Source organism: Canis aureus, chromosome 10, assembly GCF_053574225.1.
Source record: "Canis aureus isolate CA01 chromosome 10, VMU_Caureus_v.1.0, whole genome shotgun sequence".
NCBI classification, from domain to species: domain Eukaryota; kingdom Metazoa; phylum Chordata; class Mammalia; order Carnivora; family Canidae; genus Canis; species Canis aureus.
The window spans coordinates 32721776-32741135 of record NC_135620.1 but is presented as its reverse complement, the minus strand read 5'-3'; the positions used below and the strand labels follow the sequence as shown (position 1 = coordinate 32741135).

Sequence of the window (19360 nt, the reverse complement as noted above, 5' to 3'; positions counted from 1 at the left end):
GTATACATATACCACATACTGGCTGCTCTTTAGCAAATGATCACATCATCATTTAGAATATATTTTTTAAGTAGATTATAGAAGATTATAGAAGAAAAAAGCAAAAATGAAAAGACATTTTATTATAATAGTATATACTGGTAAGATCTTATATCATTTTTGCTCTGCTTATGTGATACTTTTTGTCTTCTCACTTATACAAATCTTTTCTAAAAGAATAACATATTTTAGACCATTTTGTGAAACTCTGTCTCTGTCACAATTTGTCCTTCAGCATTGTATTTCCAGGGACAACACATATAATAATATTTTAAAGATAAGCTTATGATATACTAAAGACATGTTTATCTCAGTTTTATCTTATATACATAGAAAATATAAATATGTTGAAAAATCATAAAGTGAGAGAGGCAATTATAGTTCCTCATAAGTAGTAATTTTACTTGATTCCCTTTTTTTTTAAGGTGGGCTCCATGCCTGATGTGGAGCTTGAACTCACAACCCTGAGATCAAGAGTTGGATGCTCTAACAACTGAGCCAGCTAGGCACCCCTTAATTGCTTTCTAAAGTTATTAAGACTGTGATGAAACATCCTTAGAGAAAGTAGTTAGAAAAATGTGATGGAAATTTTGGTGAGATCTTGAATCGTGCAATCACAGGACAGAACTTTTCTTTATGATTGACACCCTCCCTTTACCCTTATTAGACCCCATTTTGGCTCTTTCCAGCCAGAAAGTGATTCTCCCACATATTAGAGACTGGACATACATCTGAGATATAGTTCAAAGTCTACCAAATATTTCTGTTGAGATGTTACATTGTAGTTGTTATACAACCATCATTTGTGCTATCAGAGCAAGACTGTTCGGCAGCAATGCATTAGTAGCTCTTGACTCCAGAACCAGACTTTCCCAGGTCCTGGAAATTTACTTTGCTAAAACTTGGAACTCATTCTGATATCCTTTTTTTAAGAATCTAGCACATCTTGTGTTTAAGCATCATTTATTAAGATACCTGAACTTATTTTCCTATAATGCATGTAGATGAGGAACATATTCATGGTTATAGAAATATTACCTTTAATTCTCAAATGTCTAGAGTCAAGAAAATCAGGATTCTAGTCTTTTCTCACCCTCAAAATTTGTGACCAAATTTCTCAACTCTGGAAAGTACTTTAATCAACTAGAAAATTTGATGGTTGGAGTAGAAGGTCATCAGGGATTCTTCCCGAGTCCAATAGTACATCTGTAGACACATTGCCTAAATGTGAAGATAGACAAACTTATTTTTGACTTTCTCTCCTTCACTTTACTATGTAAAAATGAAAATATGACAAATAATCATGTTATAATATTTCACTATAAAAGTATGTTATAAAATCAAATAATAATTATTTTTTTCAACAAATAATTAATACTTATTATATCTCTGACAAATGATTAATAAAGAATGCTTGTGCATTGAAATCATCTTAATTGACTCAAGTAAAAAGGCAACATTTCCGGGTATTTAAAGAGTAAAATTATGTGATATTAGCATGTTTCAAAAATTCAGGAAAAATTTGTTTATAACTCTATGAAATATTAGAGAACTCAGTTGAGAATGACAAAGTTTTCATATAGAGTACCCTGAATTAACTAATATTTTAGGCTTATGTTGTTACTTTTCTTTAAATCCTTACATAGCAATTAAAGCCAAGCAATGACTGGATAGTAAATAGAAGACCATATTTCAAATCCTTTCAGTGAACTAATAAAAAATTTATGCTGTTTTATAATACAGTATGAGCTGATGCAGAATTACCCAGGATTGGCAGGAGAAGGCTATTCTTAGTACAAAGAAGCTGTGTTTATTAAGTAAAAATTGTCATTACAAATACAAGTAGAATTTGACCAAATTTATAATATCAAAAGCATATTTTATTAATCTTTCAAGGTAAGAAGGAATTACAAAATGCTGCAGTGTTAGACTTCTCATGTAAGAAGCAATTGGCTATTGATTTCTCAATTGGTATGTTTAGAGAAAATGTTGGAACATATTAGGAAAAAAAGCTAAACAACATAATAATTATGTCAACTAATATAATTTCAGTTTGATCTGTGCAGGGGAAAATATGAAATAAAATTGTCAAAGTTGTAAACTCTCTTACATTTTTATTGGTATATTTTGACTACTTATATTTTATCCATTTGGAAGGGTCTTCAAGTTATATGTCATGGACTATTTATGATAAATATCTCCTTATATGACTATATTTTATAGAAGCGAAATGACCATAGAATCCCCTGATTAATGTATTAGATATGGTATTATTTTTATCTTTAATGAAATATTTATTCATATAAAATGTTAGCCATTAAGATAGCAAATAAATATGAAGAATTATTGAGATATCAAGTTATAGTTTAGGAATGGTGTTTTAAACTATTGTTTTATTGACATAATTCATTATTTATATGTTGAATGAAAATATATAAAAAGATAAGGCTCAGAAAAAAACACCACACAAATTCATGATTTTAGTACTTTATTTATTTTTTTAACAATAAATTTATTTTTTATTGGTGTTCAATTTGCCAACATACAGAATAACACCCAGTGCTCATCCCATCAAGTGCCCCCCTCAGTGCCCGCCACCCAGTCACCCCCACCCCCCGCCCTCCTCCCCTTCCACCACCCCTAGGTCGTTTCCCAGAGTAAGGAGTCTCTCATGTTCTGTCTCCCTTTCTGATATTTCCCACCCATTTCTTCTGATTTTAGTACTTTAACAATCAAGTCATATTCATTAAAAATGTATTTGCTTTAAGAATTTGACACATCCTCTTAATCCCTTTATTAATATTAATCCTTTAGGATTAAATTATATAATATACATAAACATCTCACGTGACCATACAGTACTGAAAATTGCTAACATTTTAAAAATGAGTTACATAAATTGGATAAGATGTTTTGTGTGTGGAAATGACAGGAACTGATTTTACCTTTGGGCTGACCTAATCTTTCAAAACTGGTGGCTTAGAATGGTGCTATAATTTTCTTCTCATATCATCATTTAAAGAATAAATAAATTCCCTATTCTTATAGGGTATTATCTTTGGGAATAAAATATAATTAGGTCTCCTTTCATGACATGAATAATACAAGTAAAGGAAAAATATGTAGAGTACTTTCTCTCCCATCCTTGGGTCAATGTATACTGCACATTAATGTTTAATGGCTTCTTTTTTTACTTAGTTCAGTTTTATTGCTCATGAAATGAGTGAGTGATTGCAGGAACTAGAGCCAGGCAAGCTTTCCCATACACCTCTGCCAGTGCACTGACCTGCAACACCCCGGTACTTCATTCCTTGGCCTCTGCTAAGTGGAGCCTGCCAGCCATTTTAAATGTGCCAAACTGCATAGTGGTTTTGTGATGTGAAAAACATCCATTAAGTTATAGTTTGAGTACACACCACTTCATATTACTTGTAAACAAATCCAGCCCTCTCAACTTCAGCCTTGAGAGTAGTATACTTAAAAAAAATTTTTTTTAAGCAGATAAATATAACAGCTTAACAAGCATATGTGGAACATCCTACAAGATTTAACATTCAGGGGTTAATTGAATTGAATTTTATTTTTTTACTATAATGCAACTGAATTAAGTCTATGTCTTTTGCCTCAATGTAAGTTTAAAGCATGAGACAATTGGAGGTAAGGACTTGCTTATACTTGACATTAGTTTTTTGCCTCCAGTACCCTCTACACCCACAAAGGCTTGTGACAAAAGGACTGTCCTCAGACAAAAAAAAAAAAAAAAAAAAAAAAAAAAAGCCAATAAATAAAAATCAACTCTGGACATTATTAAAAGCACCCCCTCATCCTCATTCTCTCTTTTTTTCCTTGAATAACATTGGTATTTTCTTTCTACATCCAAAGAATAAAGAAATTAAAGAGGTGGGTGTCATTTAGTTAAAACACACTGCATGTATATTTAGGACAAAGCCATTCAAATTTATCCATAAAGAAACACCTCAAAAAATAGAAAAAAATGATTATGTTTTTAAAGAATTTAGGACCAGCCATGGAAGCTATTGGCCAAGTTAATATTCCAGAGTTGTTTTGAGGCTTAAAAATAGTCATAACCCTTTGTAAACTATTAATCTAGGTAAAAAAAAATAAAGTGAATATTTACTAATGGATGAGAAGAATCAAGAAACAGTGATCTATTTGTAGAAGTATTGATAAAAAGTATAAAACTAGAACTTATCAAAGTATGCATAGGAAAAGGGATAATAAAAGATAACTTAACATTCCCTTCCCCGCCCCCATACAAGATTCAGATTAATGACCAGTGTTTTTGCAGGTACGTTCAAACTAATTGAGCAGTTAACAGATTTTGGGAGTGATAACCCAGAAATACTGACTTTACATTGAACATAATTTAAGAAATATGTTATTTTCACTTAGTTTGCTAAACTACACTGAATTAGTATGTGTGAACATGAAGAAGAGTTCCAGAGAGGGAGAAAAGTAATTGTTGCTTAATTGACATACAATGATGAAGGCCATTGTTGAAGAGACTCCACAGAGACCAGATAAACTCTTCATGCAAAATTTGGTTAAATGTCAAGACTGATGATGCAACACACACTCCAAAAAGTGATGAAAACCATTATGACTCATATAATGAGGCTTTTTGGAAAAAGTAGGGCGGGCTCCAAGGCAGGTCTGAAAATGGCTTGAGCGAGTGAGGGGCAGGATGGCTGCCAAAGGATTTTAGTGTGGTTAGTGGGTGGAACCTAGATAAGGCGAACTGTGTGCATATAGGCCAGGGTTTTTGCACAGTTCTAACTTCAGACTGGCACCAAAGAAAGAAGCACCCATGCTTTCTTATCAGCTTATCCATATGCTGGGCATAAGGGAAAAGAATGGTGGGATTTGAAGCTATTTTCATGTTTGAGTTAAGAACATTTACTTTATTACAAAGGAAAGCAATAGTGATAAATTCAAATGATGATTTCCCTTGACGGGATTGTTTCTCATTCCACTTTTAGAAATATACAAGATCAGGATGGAGTTCAGGAAGGTAAGTTTTCAATATTAAAAAATAGTTACATTACGGTAGAAGGAAATGACACTTTTGATCTAGAGAACAGCCAACACCAAAACCTTACTCCATGGAGAATTGCCTGCAGGCATAGCTGGTGCCCCAGGGAATGACCAGCGTGGAGCTGGGGAAATGCAAAAGATGGGAACAATGATGGTAATAAATGACTTCTGTCCTAGGTGCTAAACAACCTAGGAATAATAGTTCATCTTATTCCCCAAGTTAGCTGATGAAATAGATCCTTTTTATAGATGAACAAATTAAGATCCAGAGAGTAACAGCAGGGCAGTGAATCAAAGAGCCAAGATTTGAACTTGTATTTCTTAGTCAGATTCTGAACTCTTAGTTATTTCAAAAACAGTTATGTAGTTTCTACATATAAACTACAAAAAGTGTAGCTTAACATTTGAAAGCATACATTACTTATTACTGTCTCAGTAACTCTTATAAAAATTTACTACTTAAAATTTGCTCTTTTTTCTATGTTTATATCATAATTTCATTGAAAAGATGGGGATAGGAAATGATATTTCTTTGTTATTAGGAACAGATCAAAAGATCATTCCTAAAAAGGAATGGCCATAATTGGGGTTTCTATTGCCATTTCTCTTGCCATTTCTATTCTGATCACATCCTGTTGTATCATTATTATTAAGAAATAAAATTCAGGTGGATAAATGTGAAGATCTATTTGGCGTAATCAACAAATCTTAAATTGGATAGCATCCGATCTGGCAAGTAGAAGGAGCTGGGAAAAACTATATAAAATGGAAGACTTTTAGATGCAGAAAAGAGGCAAGACAAAGGACAAGTGTATTGTTTTGGGCTAGATCCCCTATCTTTGAGTAAAAGTGGGTATCTATCCAGCATATTACACTACTAGTAGCACCAGGTAATTCCAGATTGACAGGTTAAAGGTCACATTTCTGGGAGAAACTGAAACTGTAGTTAGGTTAGGTGTTAAGTCTTGGTTTGTGGATGTGGGGCTTAGCACAAGTGACTCTATTAGTACCTGCTGTTTCTTTCTTTCTCTTTTTAAGACTATCTTATTCTAAAGTTTTGAATGGTTTATCGCTACCAATAGAGTTGTATAAATTTGTATCTCTCTAATTCACATAATAATTCTATTTTCAGAAAGGAAATAAATAAATCATTCAAATTATTAAGTATTACTTTATTGGAAGTTTTATATCAAAAACTTAAACTTCTGAGAAAATGAGGTAGTGGAAGCTTATTTAATATTGTCTACTGAGTGTGCATGGGGATTCAAAATATTAATTATTACTTAGTAAATACTATTCAGTTTTAAGATCCATATCCTCAACACATAATTAAAATGTTAAGCATTTAAAGAAAAATCATATCTGAAATATTGTATGTGATTTAGATTAGATCCTAAAAGAACAGGATTAATAATAGAAATTGATTTATTAAATATATGCTATGTACAGAGCACTTCACCAAACGCAGGAAAGGCCAGAGGGGAAAATTATAGTCTTTATCAGCAGAATTTATAATATATTCAAGAAATCAATCATATAGAACTGGCATGGGGATAGTCACAAAGGAATTACATAAAATAAATATTATATCTTCAAATATGGTAAAATTGTGTTCAGAGAAGGATGGATTAACCAAGGAAAGCTTCCTGAAAATAACTAATTTTGATCTAAACCTGAAGAAAGTGAGTGGTCACAGATTCCTAGAGAATAATGAGAGTAAAATAATATGAATAGTATCACTTGAAATAAACAGAAAATATTTGTCCCTCAGCATCTCCCTCTTAAAGAAACCTTGAGATCAAGATAGCTTTTTCTCACTACCCTGTCCATAATAGTAGGCTTTTGATTAAGGATTGGCCAATCAGGTTGCTACATTTATCTGACCACAGTGATTGGTTAAGGATGGGTACTGTGATTCAGACTTGGTCAGTCAGAAGTTTAAAATTATACAAGTTCTGTCTGACTTCAAAGAAAATGGTTTTATATTCTATACCACATGTTCTCAATTTTTTAAAGATTTTATTTATTCATGAGAGATACAGAGAGAGACATAGAGACACAGGCAGAGAGAGAAGCAGGCTCCATGCAGGGAGCCTGATGTAGGACTTGATTCCGGGGCCCCAGGATCACGCCCTGAGCCAAAGGCAGACGCTCAACTGCTAAGCCATCCAGGCATCCCAATGTTCTCAAATTTTAATCTGGAAGGCTTTTTAAAATATAGCTTTCTGGGTACCACTTTCAGAATTTCTTATTCAGTAGGTTTGGGTTGGATCCTGAGAATATGAATTCCTAACATATTTCCAGATAACATCAAAGAAGCTGATCTGGCTACCACTTCTGGTGACCACACTACTCTACACAAGACTATAGAGTAGTAATGAAGAACATAATATGCTGTTGGGTTTAGACATGTAGGATCTAGTTAAAAGGAAACTTCTAAGAGGTCTTAAAATACATTTAGGATACTATAATTATAAATGTAGATATAAACTCGCTAAATAAAGGATTTGTTCACTGAAGGAGAAAACAGAGATACTCTAGATAAATGTTGGAGGAGAAAGATGTAAAATAAAGACAACATAAAAGGTGAATGGATAGGAAAAAGAAAGATCATGTGTTGACAGCCAGAGACATAACAATTGGAAAAAAAGAACATTGAAACAGAGACTAAAAGTTATTTGAGTTTCATTTTTGACAATTTTTAGTTTAGATTAATATATAATATTTTTATATAGCCATTAATTTTCCAGCCAATTATGATTTACATACTTGATGTCATATTATAAAAATAAATACAACAATGCAAATTAACAGCAGAAAAACAAGTTCAAGAACAAAAATAGGAAACAAACAGCAGGTGATGTTAAAATCCTTAACAAAATTTGGAATTAGAGCTGACATTAAGAAGACTGAGTTGTGAGAGATATCATGTCAGCTTAAGAATAAACTGTTTTAGGGGCACCTGTTTGGCTTACATGGTTAAGTATCTGCCTTGGGCTCGGGTCGTGATCTCCAGGTCCTTGGATGGAGCCCCACATCAGCCTCCCAGCTCAGGGGGAGTCTGCTTCTCCCTCTTCCCTCTGCCTCTCCCTCCATATATGCCCCCTTCCCTGCCTATGTCTTTCTTTCTCTCTCTCAAATGAATAAATTAAAAAAAATATTTTAAAAAATGTGCTGTTTAAACCACATGACCCAATGGTAAGTATAATCTGATAGATTTTTTTTAATGCATCTTTATTTGGTAACAATAGTCTTATTATCCTGTTTAGAATGCTTTCACTCTCAAATGGAACTGATGCTGTCCATCTCACGAGAGTCTATTCCAGGGCTGGATGAGAAATGTCCAACTCAATTATGAGATGGTTTAAGATACCCAAAAGCAAAAGAAGCTTTTGGAATACTTTACTGCTTTACCATTCCAGTTGCTGGTTTAGGTGAAACTCTAATAGCTGAAAATAAAGCAGTGCCACTTACTAATTAGATTTTTAAAAATTAGTTGAATCATGAAATAGGGCATGTTTGGATGGTAACATTCAAACCTCAGATAGAAGAAGGGAGGTTTTGAGGTATTAACTCCACATTTAAAGAGGCAGCTGTCTTTTTGTTTTTGTTTTCTATTCCCTGGCATGTACCGCAAGCCCGTATTATGCAAGCAACACATTCTGCTTTGAGCAGGAAAAGACTGTTTCCCAGTGTGGAGTGTACATTCTTTATATCAGCACTGGACAGCTCCAGAAAAACAGCTAGAAAGCACACTGATTGAGCTTTCTCCATTTGTATCACTTTTATAAGATGCTGTCTGAATAATTAGATCAAAATGCTAGTAGGATAGAGAAGTTTCTTAAGATTTGTTTTTTAATTATTCTCAAATTGCACATACGTAGTAAAATAATAAAGGTTACACATTAGTTTAGCTTTTGATTTAAGATAAGTTACATTCCCATGAGTGAGAAACAACAGTTATAGAACATAGGAAACCCTGAAAGGATGAAGAGGAAGCGGAAAAGGCAGGACATAGAAGAAACCAATTAAGTTCTGTGACTTGCAGGAGAATTTCTCAATGCTGCTACTTTTTAAATGTTCAATATCTGTATAGCAGATGATGTTAAACCTACATTTTTGTGTCTTCCTATCTCAGTGCTTCAATAATTTCCCTGTGTATATAAAACAATAATAGAAAGGATTTGCCTGGACTCACCCCTGTGGAATTATGATTATATGGATTAGGGCTTGGCCCAGGAATCTTGACTTCAATCTAGCACCATACCATGCCACTCACAAGTGATTCTGTTGTAGGAGAATTTCTTACACTGTCTGAGAAGCTCTGTTACATTCTCAATACTGTTATTATTCCCAGAAATCTTTGTATTTGATTTTTGAAGCCAAAAAACCAACTGTTTGAGTGCTAAGACAAACACACCTGTGTGAAACTTATGTCAGCTTCCTCACTGTGTGACAGTACAGGCCATAAAAATGTAAAAGGGTATCTTGGGATAGATTACACCGTATGCTTGAATTTACCTACAACACAGAGAGTTGCTGACATTATGCTAGTTATCAGTTTTCCACATGTGCTCTGTAGTGTCTTGAAGACCGAGAGGAGCTACTGTTTTACACTGAAATTTTATATGTAATGAAGAAAATCAAGTTTATTATTTTTATTTAATGATTACCATCATGGCATCCCTATAAATATTCCTGTAGTATAACTTAAAAAAAAAGCAAGGCTATAAAAATCTTTCCCATGGTGGTTTAATCATTCCATTTTATGGAAAACAAGACACATAATTCTATTCCCATTAGCAGAGTTTATCCTTGATACTTTTTCTTTTTTAAAGAAGTTGGCATGCAGCAGACACACCAGTACTCAAATAAATGGCATTGAAATAGCTTACAGCGGTAAGCAGATGTAAATTTTCTAATGAATTAGCCCCAAGTCATAAAATATTTAGTTTGTTTAAGGGAGAGAGTAAGTGGTTAAAATAGATTTCCTATGGTGAAATTTGAGAATCATCAAGATCAAGCGAACAGAAACAAAACAGCATTTGGATTTTTTTCCTCCATTTTTTACTTGAGGGCCTGACTGAAATCCAGCATTCAACATTAAAGCAGCAATCTGCTGCAGAGTGGATGAATTTGTGATAAATGGTCCCTTGAGGTTTATAAAACATATTCTCCATAAAACAAGCCACAATATGTTTCTTCACATTAGTCAGTTCCTGACATTCAGGCTGCTGGAGTTCCAGTCCAGTGTTGGTACCTGCCATCCCCAAGCTGTAAACAACTCTTTGTTTATTGCAGCAAAGCTCATACATCCATTTCAAGGTTTTACAGTGATAAAAGGCTGACTGCTTACATAAACTGAAGTGGGCTGCAATGTTGTTATTTTGTTTATTGCTCTTTTACTGCAGTGGTCAAATAGTCCCTTCGAGACCAGATACCAGTTTTCTGCCATCTGCACAGTCAGTGTCAGAAAACTTGTGTTAACTGAATCACTGTGGGAAATATTTATAATGAGAGGACTAATTAAATGAAATGTTGCCTCCCAAAATTGAATAAGAAATGCAGATGATTAATAACAAATATCAAGTAATCTGCCATTTTTTTCTTCATAGCAATTATTAGTATTTGCCTTAGGGACCTTGACCGGCATAAGTCATGTCTGCCTATCTTGCAAGGGTTGATTAAACATAACTTTTGTCCTTTTGTGTTAAGGTTTTGTGTTTCCACTTCTGAAATTCATATTTCAATGTCTCTGGACAACTTCAACCACATATTTAGGTTTGTGGGCTATAAATGCCTCCCTGGAAAGCTCATATATTAAATTACTTGTTTTTGTCTTTAAGTATGTTGTCTGAATCAGCAAGTTCAAAAACAAAATCATAACTTCAAGAACTTCAAGCAAACAGTAAAATTTGGTCATGTAAATGAAAATCATGAAAGCTCATAATGAGTAGAGGTAATCTGTTTTCTTCCAAACAATATCATTACATTTTAATATGAAATGATAGAGGGTTTTCTCTAATAAAAGTCTAAGTATGCCATATTTTAAATATTGAACTCTATAGAGGGTGGTTCCAAGGTATGATTTTGATATCTTTTTAGAACTCTGATATTAAAATTTAAGATATGTACCTCAATAAGGAAAGAGTATTACCTTCCCCGAATCTTACAGAACTGATATAAGCCTTGAACAATTTGATAACAGTAAGGGTTTACTTCAATAAAATATGTTGTAGAAGATTTTGAGGTTTTAAACTTTCAACAGAATTGTTTTTTTTTTTTCAGAATTGGTTTTGAATAAAAATAAATTGCACTATGTATTTAGAAATGAGAGCAAAGTATATTTTATATTTATTATTAAAATGTTCACTTAGAGGGATGCCTGGGTGGCTCAGCAGTTGAGCCTCTGCATTTGGCTTAGGGTGTGATCCCAGGGTCCTGGGATAGAGTCCTGCATCAGGCTCCCTGCGAAGAGCCTGCTTCTCCCTCTGCCTATGTCTCTGCCTCTCTCTGTCTCTCATGAATAAATAAATAAAATCTTAAAAAAAATAAAATAAAATGTTCACTTAGAAAAACATTTAAGCACAAACAAGTTCTAATTGAACAATTTTAGTGAAAAAAAGGCTTTCTACTGAAAAATCATGAAATTACTTTGTTATGCAATCTGAAATACTTATAACAGTGTCTTCAAGAGAAGGGAGGAAACTAGTATTCAGATGAAATTATGTTTAAAATATGTCTTTGAAAACATAGATAATAATGCAAATATTTTTATTTTATGTTACATTAATACTCATTTATAAGTTCTAAGAAAAAGCTTTTAATCTCCCAATATTTATATATTGAATGCAGGGCAGCTGGAAGGGTTAGTGTGCATCATTTTCTGATATATATAATATTACTTAGAAGTATATGATATGAACTTTATGCATACTTTAATCTTTAATACATTACTGATTAAAAAAAACACAACAAAGTGCCCTTCCTATCAAAATTGACTATTTCAATAGAATGGAATTATATCAACAAAGTGAGATCCAGTTAACATTTGTGTATATACCTACTCCATGAGTATGAATTCTCCCCCAAAAGGATTTTCTCATCTACAAATATAGACACAGTATGAAGATATTTTTCATGTCAGTACATAATGAGTTGCTTAATATATAAATGATATATGGATAGATGGGTAGATTTCTGAAAATTTACATAAGAAGCCATAAATCCACAGGAGCAGGTAAATAAATGAAATCCAGTGCCTATGAGATTTTTAGTTATGAAGCTTTACATTTTGTTCTGAGAGTTCGCATAAACAGTAAAAAAGAAAAATATATGTATTATATAATTCTCAATAATATGATGGAATAAAATATGTTATTTAGCAGAGACTTTTTCTGGTACTTGATTTTTAAAGAAATATAGAGTAGTCTTTAATACAAGAGATTTTATATCCCAAAGTGAATTTGAACAGAGGTCTTAAAAACGTGCGCAAACATGAGGAATAATTTTTAAATCCACTATTAAACAAATTAAATTGCATGCAAAGCAGTATGTCCCATTATTAGTAATGTTACCTGTGATCATTTGATTAGGGTAGCATTTGTCAGATTTCCCCACTGTAAAATTCCATTTTCCACTTTACAATTAGTATAGTTCTGCTATAACATTTCTTTTGAAAACACAAAATTGTTCCTATGTGATTGATAAATCAGAGAACTAATTGAGCATAAAACTGTGTTTGTCTGTGTGATTTTGTTCTGAAGAGGACATTATGTGAACGCAGAAAATATCACCCAATTGGACCAAGCCCTCTAGGAATACACAAAATACACATATACACACCCCTCAAACATATGCCTACTACCTCAGTTTGCCATGTGAGGCATGGGACAAACCTATCCACATTTGATGTTACAACTTCTTACCCAATTTCAGATAAACTTTCTTCCACCACTTCACAATCACTTACAAGCTGCAGTTCATCCAACACGAACTAGAAGAAAATTTCAAGTCTTTCTCAAGGTAAAATGTCATATTTACTATAATATTATCTATATTTAACTGCTTAATATGCTACCATTTTTGTTCTTATATTTTTTGTCACTAATTTTATCTTTGTATTTTCCCATAAACCCAATGGTTTTATTTTGCAATTTTGTATGGCATGGTAACTTTTAGGAACACATTCCATAATAGTAGAACTGGTAACTATTATCTGTTGTAGATGCTTTAAGGCTATGTAAAAATCCTATTTTCTATCAAGATTTCACCATTGATTTTAACATCCATTGGTGAGTATTAGCTGGTAATAGGAGGCAGTTTTCTTTTTTTCTTTTCTTTTCTTTTCTTTTCTTTTCTTTTCTTTTCTTTTCTTTTCTTTTTTCTTCTTTTCTTTTCTTTTCTTTTCTTTTCTTTTCTTTTCTTTTCTCTTTTCTTTTCTTTTTCTTTCTTTTCTTTCTTTTCTTTCTTTTCTCTTTTCTTTCTTTTCTTCCTTTTCTCTCTTCTCTTTTAATTCTGGTATAGACAATATACAGTGTTATTTTAAAATTATAAAATAGTGAGTACAGTGAGTTTCAGGAGTACAATATAGTGAATCAGAAACTCCATACATCATCCAGTGCTCATCACAAGCACTTAACCCCCATGACCTATTTACCCACACCCATCCCTACTCTGGTAACCGTCAGTCTGGTAACCACAGGAAACACTACTAATATATATTTTTTCCCTTTAGCTAAGAGTCTGTTTCTTGACTTTCTCCATCTCTCTCTCTCTCTCTTATTTTTTCCTCTTTGTTCTTTTGTTTTGTTTCTTAAATTCCACAGATGAGTGAAATTCTTTGGTACTTCTCTTTCTTTGACTGACTTATTTTCCTTAGCATAACACCCTCTAGTTCCATCCGTGTCCTTGCAGATGACAAGACTCCTTTTTTTTTCAATGGTTGAGTAATATCCTTTTCCTCTTTTTTTAAAAGATTTTATTCATTTATTCATGAGAAAGAGAGAGAGAGAAAGAGAGAGAGACAGGCAGAGGGAGAAGCAGGCTCCATGCAAGGAGCCCGACTCGGGACTCGATCCCAGGTCTCCAGGATTAGACCCTGGGCTGAAGGTGGCGCTAAACTGCTGAGCCACCCGGGCTGCCCTATTCTTTACCCATTCAGAAGATTGTCTTTTGTTTTGTTGATTGTTTCCTTTGCTGTGTGTGAATTGCTTTTTAGTGCATTTTCAGTGCATTATAATCCACTAGTGGGATAATTTATTTTGATAAATAATTTTTCAAATCAGGTGAGTGTAAATTCTTTTAATCTGGCTCTTATCTTTTTGCCACATTCCCATCATTTCTTGAGCTTTTTTTTACTTTTTCACACAGCTAGGTATTTCCATGCTCATTGTATGCTTCCCCTGAACCAGTCCTAGAATCAATCATTTCCTTTTATTGGTTCCTTTTAGTTAACAGTGATACTTAGAAACCAAGACCTTGTACTATTTGTTACAAAGGGCTTTAGAACCTTCTGAAGGACACTTGTCCTGGAATATCTACTTTTTGAAACATAAAAATTGAGTTTGTAGCAAACACGCATTTCATGTGAATGGGATTTTAAATTTTTACCTTTCTTAGTTTTGCATAAATAATAATAATTTTTACATTTTCCCTATGAAAGATATAATGGGAAATAGTCACTTCTATTTCCACTACTGGGATACCTTTAAATAATGGACTTTGAATAAAACCAATTCTGTAACTTATGGATGTGTAGGATGATTTTGGGAAATGAGTGCCAGAAGAAAAAAGAATTTAATTGTAGATTTTAAGTCTGTTATCTAGTTTTCTAGATATTCTTCAACATTAATGACAACTGAGAAAATGAACTTTCATTGCTATTATAATGGTTGAATTTGTTCAGAGAAAAGGGAATACATCAGCCAAAGGAAATCAAGAAGGTAAAAGTTGTCTTCTGTTCCTATTATGAAAAAAAGTGCATTTTAAAGTGTGGACAGTTAAACAAAAAACTGAACTAGAGGCTTAACTAAACATAAGCAATTGAATATTTCAGGAGCACCTTTGGTTTTTAATTAAAAAAAAAATCCCCAACATTTGCTTCACCCTCTCCTTTCCCCAAACATACACACAAATCTAGCCCAAATCACACAAACATGTAGAGATATAAATTTCTTTTAATGGTATTTAATCTGTATTAAAAACTTGAACAAGTGTTAAAGTTTAATTATGGAAGCATCATTTGATGTTTTTGAAATATTATGAAGAACAAGTAATTATTATAAAATAGTTAAAGACAGTTACTGTGAGTTCTCAGCTGCCTTCAGGAGAAGTCACAATTATATAAGCAAAATATATGCCAATATTATTTAGTTCCTAAAATTGGGGTAAATTGTATGCCAACTTATTTTTATGTACATGTCAATTAGGTGACCAAGTAATTGATTCAACCTTCTGCTTAAATAGCATTGTCAATATGTGCTGGCCATTGAGAGAGGCTCTGAGGTAACAAATTATATAAATTTTATATTTTGTATATATTTTAGGAGAATATATACCTATAAATATATATATATATATATATATATATATATATATATTGTTCTTTTTATCATATGCTGACATTGTTGTGCTGGCAACAGATGTTACAATATATCATAGTAAGTTCTATAACAGACACAGCCCCACATTCATAATAGTAGCTAGCAATATAACATTGATTTTGTCAGGTACTGTTTAAGGCACTTACAGGTTTGATCTCAGTTGATCCTCTTAGTTGATTCTAGGAGTCAGGTTGACTGATAGGGAAGATGGAACCCAAAGAGCTTGAATAATTTGTGATGGTTACACAGCAGGTGAATGGTAAAACTGGGAATCAGACCCGGAAAGTCTGGCTGCACAGTCCATGTTCTTTCTATGGCCTTAAAATGAGGAAAGAGCAAAAGCAAGAAAGAAACATTTTGTCCAGCAGGGTGAGGGGTGGGGTGTTTAAAGTAGGATTCACTGCATGGATTTTTATCAGATCACTGTCCTCATGGGACTTTCACTCTAGTGTGTGTGTATGTTGTAGCATGTGCCTGTAGGAATTCTGGTCAATGTTTTGAAGGGAAGGATGTTGAATAAACTGTAATTTGGGGTCACAATTAGTTTTAAGTTTTCCTTATCTTTTCCCTAATTATTATGGATAATTTAAGATATGATATATAATAAAAACAAGATAACTATAATCAATGTTAAGTCACTCAGGAACTGCATAATTCTCTGTCTCATAATGCTGTAAATATTGAATATCCAAATGTTATCTTGAGCCAGGCAGAATGAATCATGTGCATAAGTAATTTGTGTTAAATAAATTCCTATCCCCTGATATAATGAATCTACATTTTACATGAACTTTAAAAAGCAAATCATTGTAGTTAGTTGTTAATAAAATTGTCAGTGTGAATCTTCTTATTTTGATTATATTTATAGGTCCTTAAACTTGATTGAATTTTAGGGAAAATTCTTGAATTAACCTCCTGTTGTTTCATTTTCCAATGGCTTAAATATCCACTGCATCTATCTTTTAAAATTATTATAAATTTATTAGTCCGGATGCTTGTTTAATTATATGACAATATGCAAGCCATTTATGAATTTTCTTTGCAGTTATGTTTTTCTCTGGCCCACTTAACTGCATATGGAATTAGCTTATGTTCCCATACTTAATTTCTGTTTATTAATGGAGGCATCATCTTCATACAATAGTTTATGTGTTTTGAAAATAGACTTGCCAGTCTATTTCAATAGTGCCAGTATGTCACTATTTATTGTTACCTAATGTCTTGTCTCTCAGCTGTTTAGGATTTGTTCTTTTTGGTATCAGTAGTACATCATGTCATTAATCCTCATGCCTCTTTATTAGGAAGCATGAGCTAACTTTGGAGCAAATTTACCTGACTTCAAGATAGAAGAAGTGGCACAGCCTGGAATCAGTTGCGTTGTTTATTCTTAGTTTCTATCTGTCTACACCATAGCCTAGTGCTAAGTAACACCTTTCTCAATTGCATTTATCCTTACTCTAATTTATTATTCCACAGTTTGTGAGAGCTATGTTAAGTAAATTAGGTTGCTTTGCAGTTGTGCATTATATTTTCAAGTTGTGCATTATATTTCAGCCTACTTCAAGTCTTTTCTTGAAGTAGGCTAAGAGAAACAAAAATAATACTGGAACTGAGAACCTAGTTAAAGCATGGATTTCCTGACCCAAGATCCTAACTTGTTGCTGACCTACAATTAAAATGAGCACATGGGGATGCCTGGGTGGCTCAGTGGTTGAGCAACTGCCTTTGGCTCAGATTTTGATTCCAGGGTCCTGGGGTCGAGTCCCACATCAGGCTGCCCACAGAGAGCCTGCTTCTCCCTCTGCCTTTGTCTCTGCCTCTCTCTCTGTGTCTCTCATGAAAAAATAAATAAATAAAATCTAAAAAAAATAAAATAAAATGAGCACATGAAACTTTTTCTGAGAGACATATAACCTGCTTATTTTGGCCTTTCCCTTCTCTGGGGTTTGCTTGGTGACTCTATCATTGAAGATCTATATAACCAGAAGCACTTCCTCCTCTATTGCAGTGCTATATCTGTAAGGAGTCTCAATCCCCATTGCTAATAAATAAGCAAGGGGAAGAAATTGCCTTAAAATTTGAGACACTCTTTTATATAGAGAATATCAAGTTAATCAAGTTAAAGAACAGGGGTCAGGGATTGTGAAGGCAGCTTGGAAAGTCCAAGAATAATGAGAAATTAAGAGATTGGGTATAAGAGATTTCTGGTGTGAAAACCCAAGAAGAAAGTTGGATTGTACCCTTTGACCCCACCTCCCCCAGAATTCCCAAATAAATGTTTAAATTATGTGCATTCTTGTACTTATTTAAAGTTTGAAATCTGTCATTCTCATAAGATGAAAAAGTACTGGCAATGAATGTAATTTTCAACATTTATAAAACGTTAATTAAAGAATAATTATATTTCTATTTAAATATATCCAATGATATAGTCATGCTCTATCAATATGATACAGTGATTTATCTTCAAAATATGTGCCCAAGCTATACATAATTTTCTGCTTTAATATGTATTTCCTTTTACTTCCTAACATAACTTTATCTCAGTGAAATATGATATTTTATTCTTTGAAGTCTTAGTTATCATTGACCTGGAGACTAGTGTCCCTTTATTTCCCCTCCCACGTCTTGTATTTTAGAAGAATATTTTCCAAAGGAACATTCTGTGAAATGAGGATGTTCTAATGTGCACTGGCCAGTACAGTAACCACTAACCACATGTCTAGTGAGCAAGTGAAATGGAATTTTTAAAATATATTTTATTTATTTATTTGAGAGAGATAGAAAAGAGCATGAGTGAGGGGGAAAGGCAGAGGGAATGGGAGAAGCAGACTTCCTGCTGAGCAGGGAGCCCAATGCAGGGATAGATCCCAGGACCCTGAGATTATGACCGGAGCTGAAGGCAGACGCTTAACTGACTGAGCCACCCAGACACCCAGAGGAATAACAGTTTTAACCTTATTTAATTTTAATTAGTTAAAACCTGAAGGGCCACATGAAGTTACAGGCTCCTTTATTGAACACCATAATCTTAAGCCAGTGCTCTCAGTTTAGGATCATTGAAAGATGGGCTTTATTTTTGGTAAAATGGAAGAAGAATGATTGTAAAATTAGAGGCAGAGGAGAGAAGCAGGTGATGACTCTATGGTAGGTGAATTCCCCAGTATAGCATTTTTGTCTGGCGCGGGAGTTGAAACAAGGAAAATCCTCGTGGACTCCCCTCTACTGACTTCTGAAAATCTCAGCCTCCACCTTTGGGGAAAATGTTTTATCCATAATTTTGTGTTATGATTTCTAGGATGAGGTTTGTTTCCTTAAGTATCTTCAGTGAGACCATAGTCTGCCTAAGGCAAGAAGGAAATAACATCAAACTAGAACTATATTACTAAAAAGCTAAAAACCAGTTATAGACATTTAGGTTATGACATGAAATCCTGCACATTATTAGTGGGTTAATATCACATGGACAGTGGTATGTACCTAGTATGCAATAACTAGATGGCTCAGTGTCAAAGAAGTATTCTGAAAAAGACTAGGATTCCAAAACTAACCAGGAAAAATTTCTTTGGAATTCTTTGCAATGTGGCACAGGTTAAACCAACAGCTATCATAGAAGCTATTCAGATATTTTTAATGATATTATTACAGGCCTTCTTTTGAAA

General features: G+C 33.4%; 1 protein-coding gene across 35 annotated transcripts in view; it reads left to right on the top strand.

The window, feature by feature from the left end:
• PTPRD (protein tyrosine phosphatase receptor type D) overlaps positions 1–19360 on the top strand; it is a 2191141-nt gene that overhangs the window by 74387 nt on the left and 2097394 nt on the right. The window lies entirely within an intron of this gene.